Genomic DNA, 9,039 nt, shown 5'->3' on the forward strand with positions numbered 1-9,039 from the left:
TGTGTCCGCCATAAAAAGGGGGCCTCGGGCGAGACGGAAGTCTCTTGAGGTCGGCTGCCTTCGGCCGAGGCTAGGCTCGGGTGAAGCGTGATCGAGTCACTCGTGTGGACTGATCCCTGACTTAATCATGCCCATCAGGCCTTTGCAGCTTTATGCTGATGGGGGTTACCAGCTGAGAATTAGGCGTCTTGAGGGTACCCCTAATTATGGTCCCCGACAACAAGTATAACATCATAATAAAAGAAGGGAAAACAGCGTATCATTGATAATTCCCATCATGTTCATTGATTAGAGTTGAGCAATAACATAAGACTAAGCAATAATAATCCAACCCAGATAGGTAACAAGGACATGGATAACAAAAGCTAGTCAATCCTTAGGTATAAATGTGTAATGTGGGAGGTGAATTAAAGAATGTATAGGACAGAGATAGGTCAAGGGACACTTGCCTCCACCAACCGACTCCTACTCAGGGGCTTCTCCTACGAGTTCTTTGGGCTCCTCAACCAGATCGTTCTCTATGCGAGCGCAAACATACATACATCCACACATTTAATACAAAAGAACAGTACACCATACAATAGAATGCAGTATGTAAACAGACGTTCCACGCGGGCTCGCAACTACGGTTAAGAAAGAAAGAGAAAAAGACAGTCGAGAAACGATCACGTTACGTAATTATAAATTAAACCACCCGCTTAATCGAAGGGCATTAATTTGGATACTACGTTTGGTATAAAGAAAAGTCATGTTTTCCTGTTTAACCATTATAGATAGATAAAGATGAATGAAAGGGAGGGGTTGCACGGCGAGATGTACGACACAACACTTTAAATCGAATTAAGAAATCAACGATTCGTCGCGCGACTGAGCGCACAACAAGACACTTGCATTAATTATAAAGAGACGTTGAGCATCGCGCGGCGAAACGCATGACGGCATACGTCAACAGAACTGAGTTTAAAGTGGAACATCGTGTGACTGGACGCGCGATGTCACACATTAAACAACCTTAAATTAAAATGGATCGTCGCGCGACGAAGCGCGCGACGCAGCACATTGATAAATATAAATTAAAAGAATCATCGCACGACGAAGCGCGCGACGCAGCACGTCGACTAAACAGATTAAAGTAGATTAAAAAGAGGTTAAGTGCAGTACGATTACGGTCGTACGTGCGAGAGCACGCTACGTGTGCCGAGGGCACGCGAATCGTGCAGGCACACGTGGCGCGAGGCTGCCGAGGCACGGGTTTGGGCAAGGGCGTGCGGACGAGGGCGCGGCCGGAACGCGGCCGGGGGAGGGCTCGCCGGGGCACGGCTCGCCGGGGCAGAGGAGGGCGCGGGGTCGTCGGAACGGGGCACGGCGCAGCCGCCAGGGCTCGCCGGACGCGGGGCCGGGGAGGGCGCAGGCGCGGCCGAGGGGGAGGGAGGGCTCGCCGGGGCGCGAGCAGGGCGCGGCCGTGAGGGGCGGCGCGGGGGCGGGGCTCGCCGGGGCCGAGGCCGGACGCGGGGAGGGAGGGCGCGGGCGGCCGAGCTCACCGGGGCGGAGCTCGCCGGGGTGCGGGACGGGGAGGGGAGGGCACGGCGCGGCCGAGGGCGGGGAGGGCTCGCCGGGGAAGGGCGGGGGCGGGTCTCGCCGGGGCCGAGCGCGCGCGGGGGAGGGAGGGCGCGTGCGGACAGGGAGGGCGGCCGAGCGCGGCCGCCGAGGAGGGGAGCGGCGCAGGCCGCCAGGACGGCGCGGGCGCGGGCGCGGGGAGGGAGGCCGCGGCTTGGGGAGGGAGGGCGCGGCTTGGGGAGGGAGGGCGCGGCTTGGGGAGGGAGGGCGCGGCCGGGCTCGCCGGGGCGCGGGACGCGCGCGAGCAGGGAGGCCGCGTGGGGGAAGAAGAAGGGGAGGGGGAGGAGAGAGAGGAAAGGGAAGGGGAGGGGAAAAACTCACCTCCGGGGATCCAAACTCCGGCGATCTTGACTCCAAACCCTAGGGCACCACGGGGAGAGAGAGAGAGGTGGAAGAAGGAGAGGGAGGTTACTGCGCGGGAGAAATCAAATGAGCCAAACGGATCTGGGGGGAGGGGGCGCTAGGGGCGCGCGGGCCGGGCCGGGCCGGACCGGGCCAGGCTGGGTCACATCGCGGATCGAAACCCACGACACACACGACCATTAAACGGACTCCAATCGCGAACCGAAATCTGAAATAGAACGAGACGAACACGCGACATCAGACAAAGAAATGCACTTCGGCATGATGCAACACCCATGACACTTAGGTTTTGGTTTATACATGACACGAACACCTGTCACTATACTGGTTTGAAATTAGGAAGAAGGAGCAAAACAGGAAGAGAAAAGAGAGTAACGCCCGAATTTGGTGAGAGAAAAGAAGAAAAAATTCTACCCCCAAATTCAGGGCGTTACATGGATACAGGCAGTGCAATAGACATTATCTTGCAAAGGCTTTTAGACAGATGCAAGAGCAAGAGGACAAGATACACGATGCAACACACCCCCTGTGTGGCTTCGGAGGAAAGCAGATAGTGGCACTCAGAAAGATAACAATGCCAATCACATTTGGCTACATGCACAACACCAGAACTGAGCAGGTTGTGTTTCACATTGTAGACATAAATTATCCTTACAATGCAATCATTGGTCGAGGAACATTGAATGCTTTCAAAGAAGTACTTCATCCAGCATACTTGTGTATGAAAATACCATCAAACCAAGGCCCAATTGTTGTACATGGAAGCCAAGTGGTTGCTAGAAGGGCCAAAGGAAATTGGACAGATTCCAGGGCCATTCACAACACAGACGAAGCTGAAGCCCATCAACAACACAAATGCATAAGAGATCAAGCAGCTTCGGCGGACCAGCCAAAGTCCATGCTTTTGTGTGAAGACAAAGTTGAACAAAAAGTGTTGTTTGGATCCCAGCCATTTAAGGAATAAGAAAAGGCTTTATCAAAATTCTTATTCAACGACAGGGATGTCTTTGCTTGGTCAGCCAATGATCTATGTGGTGTCAACAGAGATGTCATCGAGCATTCTCTCAATGTGGACCCAACCATCAGACCAAGGAAGCAAAAGCTTCATAAGATGTCAGATGACAAAGCTGAAGGTGCAACAAAAGAAGTCAAAAGACTCATGACTGTCAGAGTAATCAGAGAGGTGACATATCCAGAATGGCTAGCCAATACTGTGATGGTGAAAAAGGCCAATGGAAAGTGGAGAATGTGTATTGATTTCACAGATCTCAACAAGGCATGCCAGAAGAATAAGTTCCCTTTGCCAAGAATAGACTCCCTTATAAATGTGGCAGCCACTTCAGAGCTCATAAGCCTGCTGGACTGTTACTCAGGCTACCATCAGATTTGGATGAAAAGGAAGATGAGCCCAAGACAAGCTTCATAACCCCCAGTGGAACTTATTGCTATCTTCAGATGCATGAGGGGCTCAAATATGGTGGAGGAAGCTTCAGCAGAATGATATCCAAGGTTCTCTGTACTCAAATTGGTAGGAATGTTTTGACATATGTTGATGACATCATAGTCAAGAGCATGAAGCAAGAAAATCACATTGCAGATTTGCAAGAAATATTTGCCAACTTTAGAAAGTCTGGCCTTAAGTTAAACCCAAAAAAATGTGTCTTTGGAGTAAAGAAAGGAAAATTCCTTGGTTGCCTGATATCAGCAAAGGGGATCAAAGCTAACTCAAGCAAGATAGAATCTATACTTCGGATGGAGCCACCAAAGTCAAGAAAAGGTGCCCAGAGATTGACATGAATCTGGCATCATTGAATAGATTTATTTCAAGATCAGTAAAAAGGAACCTACCATTCTTTGAAGTATTAAAAGTCAGCCAAAGTCTTTCATTGGGGACTAGTTCAACAAAAGGCCTTCGAAGATTTGAAACAATATCTTGTACAGTTAATAACCTTGACTCCACCTTCATCAGGAACTCCACTACTATTGTATGTAGCTACCTCCCATGCTGGAGTCAGTGCAACACTGGTTCAAGAAAAGCAGGATGAACAGACAAAGAAATAAGTCCCCATTTACTTCGTCTCTGAAGTATTAAGTCCATTGAAAAGGAATTACATAGAATTGGAGAAGGTACTATATGTCGTATTGATGGCTTCCAGGAAGCTTCGACATTATTTTCAGTCTTACCATATAATAGTGCCTTCGTCTCAACCCTTAAAAGACATCATAAGAAACAGAGAGGCTACAGGAAGGGTTGGCAATTGGGCTGTAGAGTTGAACAAATTCACCACTGACTTTGTTCATAGATCTTCGATCCAATCTAAAGCACTGGCAGACTTCATTGCCGATTGTACGCTAGGGGCTCATGAAGAAGGACATCTGATAGATGATGAAGCTTGGACAATGTTCTGTGATGGCTCGTGAGGAACTTCGGCGCAGGTGCAGCAGCTGTTTTAATTTCACCATTAAAAATAAAAACCTGCTACGCAGCCATGGTGGAATTCAAGTGCACAAACAACATTGCAGAATATGAAGCAGTCCTGTTGGGGCTTCGAAAGTTTAAGGCCATGGGAATAAGAAGAACATTACCTAAATCTGACTCTCAAGTAATCACAGGCCAGGTTGAGAAAAGCAGTAAGGCAATGGATCCGAAGCTTGAAAAATATCTTGACACATTCTGAACAATGGAAGCCTCCTTCGAAGGATTCTTAGTGTAAAATATCCCAAGAGAGGATAATGAACAAGCAGACTTGCTAGCCAAATCAGCGGCATAGGGGCTCTCACTCCCCCCAGAAGTGTTATTTGAATCTCTCAAGGCACCTTCGGTTGAACTCATGGAAAGGGTTGTGCTTACAATTTCGCTTGTGCATAGCGAAGATTGGAGAATAGAAATTGTATCATTTCTCCAAGGCAATTACCCTTCGGATGATGAAGCTTACATAAAAACGATGCATGCCAAAACAAGGCCATATATGATTATAGAAGGGTAACTGTTTAAGAAAGGAGTATGCTCCCCATTGCTAAAATGTCTATCCAGAGCCGAAGGCCAAGAATTGATGAAGGAAATACACTCAAGAATATGTGGAGCCCACATTGGATCCAGGCCACTCCTTAGCAAGGTTTTTAGACAAGGGTTTTACTGGCCGAAGGCTGCTTTGGATGCAGTAGACCTAGTGCAGAAATGTGAAAATTGCCAGAAGTGTGCCAGCGACCAGAAACAACCTTCATTCTAATGCAACTAATTCAGCCCACTTGGCCATTGCAGAGATGAGGACTAGATTTCATGGGACCACTTCCACCAACCTAAGGGAATCTGAGATATGTTGTAGCAGCAGTGGAATATTTCTCAAAATGGATCGAAGCCAAACAACTAGCTACAATAACTTCAGCCACATTTCAAAAGTTTTTTCTGGCAAAATATCATTTGCCACTTCGGCGTGCCAAAGGCTATCACAGTTGATAATGAAGCACAATTTAACTCCGAAGCATTCAAAACTTTCTGTAATCAGATTGGAACAAAAATACACTTCGCACGAGTATCCTGAATCCAACGACTTAGCAGAGCGGACAAATGGAATCATTATCACAAGAATAATGAGATCAATCTTTAATTTGCCAAAGGGAAAGTGGCCAGATGAGCTAGTAAAGGTGGTGTGGAATCATAATATTGTCGTCTCAAGATCAACGGGTTTCACCTCGTTTAAGTTTTTGTTCGGTGATGAAGCAATAACACCAGAAGAAGCAAAGACAGGATCAATAATGACTCTAGCTTCGGAAGAGGACAAAGACATTTGCAAAGTGTCAAAAGACTATAGAAGGGGTCAAACTTCAGGCAATAGATCATATTAATAAATACCAAGCCGAAACAGCAAAGTGGCGAGATAGGGAAGTTAGATTAAAGAACATCAAGCCAGGACATTTGGTGCTTCGAAGAATAGCTAACCCAGAAACAGTGGGGAAGCTACAACTCAAGTGGGAGGGCCCCTTCTTGGTAGTATCTTCGTCAAGACCAGGATCATACATATTAAGAGACATGGATGGGAATGATTTTCCAAGATCCTGGAATGCAGACGAGCTTTGGAGATACTATGTGTAACAACTATGTAATTTTTCTTTCTCTATGGTACCCTTTTTTCCTTTCAAGAGGAGAGAAAGGTTTTTAACGGGGCCATATGTTGTAATTTTCATTTCCTTTTTGCAGCCCTATTCAATACAAGGGCACATTTCCCCCATATGTAAAATGTAAAGATCTGAGATTACACCATCGATTGTAAAAATATCAAGAAGCTCCAAAGTCTACCACCTAAGTAAAGGTGAAGAAGCTACAAAGTTGTTCATAAGGGGATGCAGAGTTAAGCTCCAAAGTCATTCTTACGGGGATGCAGAGCTAAGGTACCACCTAGTAAAGGTGAAGAGACTCCAAAGTCGTTCCTAAGAGGATGCAGAGTCTAGGTGTGTGAATTTTTTACCTTCGGCATACACTAGCATAAAGCATCACATCATACTTTGCATTCATACAAGCATTCATTAGACATCTTTTAGCTTCATCGCACCATGGCACATTGCATGAGACACTAATGAAAAAGAACGAAAGGTGTTTTCGCCTTCAGCTCAAGAATGCTTCGTTGTGAACGAAAAGAAGGGAAGGTGTTTTTCGCCTTCGGCTCAAAAAACGACAACACTAGTTTTGTCCATAGGAAAACAAGTAACAACAGAAGAAAGGTAATACTGCAAGGTATTCATAGATGTTTACAAAGATATTACATTCTTCGACATTTATTTGCCGAATATAATGTTTTTCATTTACAAAAAAAGAGCTCTAAGAGCATCTTTCAGGACTACTGGCAAAATTACAAGATAGCCTCGAAAGCATTCTTCATAACTATTAGGATAAGCTTCAGATTGTCAATCTTCATCAGTCTCGCCCTGGAGATAACAATATGTAAAAAAGACATTATGAAACACAGTGATAAACGCGAAGAAGCCTGAAAGCAGGAAAATCTCCATACCTTGTTAATTAGTGCCCGAGCTTCGTCTCCAGCAACTTCTCGGCCACCCTTCGTCTAGATTTGAGTGATAAACATATTACCTACGCTTCTAGCCTCGGCTGGGATGTTGTCCAAGTTTGATGCTAAAAGGCCGAAGGTTGGTTTATTGACAGTTTTCAGGTGGTTGCATCCAGCCTTGGCGAAAACAGCGTCTGTTTCACGAGCAGCCTGTCACACCCGGTTTTGAAGGTAAACCGAATGCGAACCATGTACGTGCCAGGATCAGTAATTCACGTACACGGCGATTACATAAATGACTCATCATAGCACAATGCTTCGAATTACAATAAAGAGTAAGTAATAATATAAAGACTAGAGTCATTTACATAATATAATCAAAGTACACAGAATAGAAACGTAGCCAACGTAAATAAACCCACCACAGGCAGCTGACTGGGGGAGGTCGCTAGCCTAATCCTCGAACTCGTCGAAGCCCTGGAACTCCTGGAGATCCGCCTCGACGCCTTCTTCTTTACCTGAGCATAGATTGCACCAAAGGCAACCTGGTGTTTTGTGAAAGCAAGGGTGAGTACACATCAACGTACTCAGCAAATGTCCCGTTTGGCTGAGGTGGACTAGCTTTATGTGGGGTTAAGCTCAAGCAGTTGCTTTTAGTTGGTCACGTATTTATTATTAGTGGAAGCCAAGTTTTATCGTATAACCAACCCGTGAATCATTTCCTCATCGAGGAACATCATTATCGTCATCGAACCAAAATAATAAATAGAACCATTGTATCTCGAACCATCTGTATCTCTAATCAAAGAGGATCCCAAGGCCGCTCATAACCGTGAGCACGGCTGATATATCAGTTTCATTACCCTCTGCAGAGGTCGCACACTTTACCCATGAGCCGTGATTCCCGTTTTGCCCGGGGATCATGACTCCCCATTGATCACTTCCTAGGTGGTCCGGCAGGGTATCACTACGTAGCTTTTACAAAGATTCCCTAGAGGTCATAGTCGCCCGTTAGGTTTCTCCAGTTTGATAAACACAGTACCTCTCCCCGAAGAGGGGTGACTAACAAAAGCAAAACGAAAGAACCTCGGCACCCAGCCTCGGCAGAGCAAGCACTGTGCCTGGACCCCATTGACGGCACGACGGCGAAGCAACTACACCTCTAGTTCCTCTAATTAATTAGCTAAGGGCACCCCATTCCACCCTCATGGTTGCACTGTTATCCCGGGTTGTCACTCCCCAAACAGGTCCTTACGGAGAGGCACTCAGGAAACAGCATGAGCCCCCTAGAGTATCACAAGATCAACAATATAATCAGAATAACAGTATCGTATCATAAATAGTCACATCATGTTCATTGATTAAGTTAAGGCAATAGCAAAATGCTAACCATAATCACCCAAAAGGTCATCAAGGATAAGGTAAAGTATAAAGCTAGTCAATCCTTAGATTTCAATTAAATACTGCGGGAAAGTGAATTATAAGTGAATAGGACATAATGGGTCAGAGGACACTTGCCTTCACCAAACAAATGCTCAGGGTCTTCAATCTCGTAGAACTCAGAGAGCTTGATCACTTGGCCGCCAACGCTTGACCGTCGATTCCTCGAAGCTCGGAAACAGATCGCGATCTATTTGCGACGCGAAGGTGAACAAGCACGAGCAAACTAACATATATGCATAAGAACATCACACCATTCAAAAAACATAATGAAATATACAAAACGAGAAAGAGCTTGCTACTATGGTCGCGCAAGGAAAAGAGACGCGATAGTCGGAGCTACGGTCGAGAAGTTATAACGTTTACGCTACGCAAATAATAGTTAGGACATTTAATTCGACATTATCAAATATAAATTATATATAATATTTAGTTCGATTAATCTGCTACACTAACAAATGTCGGCTAAATAAGTAATTTAATTAAAACGAGAGATACTAAGCGAGATGAATTTACGATGCACGAAACAGCACGACCGCACGCGACCTAACGTGCACCAGCGTGGCACGCACATACAACGTGACGACGGTGAACCTAACATGACAGCGTGCAAATG

The 9,039-nt window shown here is 46.1% G+C and overlaps 1 long non-coding RNA gene across 1 annotated transcript; it reads right to left on the reverse strand.

Moving 5' to 3' along the window:
* Window positions 1-6,687: 6,687 nt before the first annotated feature.
* On the reverse strand, window positions 6,688-7,446 carry LOC103650473 (uncharacterized). The gene is made up of 3 exons (XR_002268399.1): window positions 7,406-7,446; window positions 6,987-7,193; window positions 6,688-6,903 (listed from the first exon to the last, which is right to left on the reverse strand). It is a non-coding gene; the product is annotated as an uncharacterized lncRNA (long non-coding RNA).
* Between the last annotated feature and the right edge of the window lie 1,593 nt (window positions 7,447-9,039).

Source organism: Zea mays, chromosome 3, assembly GCF_902167145.1.
Source record: "Zea mays cultivar B73 chromosome 3, Zm-B73-REFERENCE-NAM-5.0, whole genome shotgun sequence".
Taxonomy (NCBI): Eukaryota; Viridiplantae; Streptophyta; class Magnoliopsida; order Poales; family Poaceae; genus Zea; species Zea mays.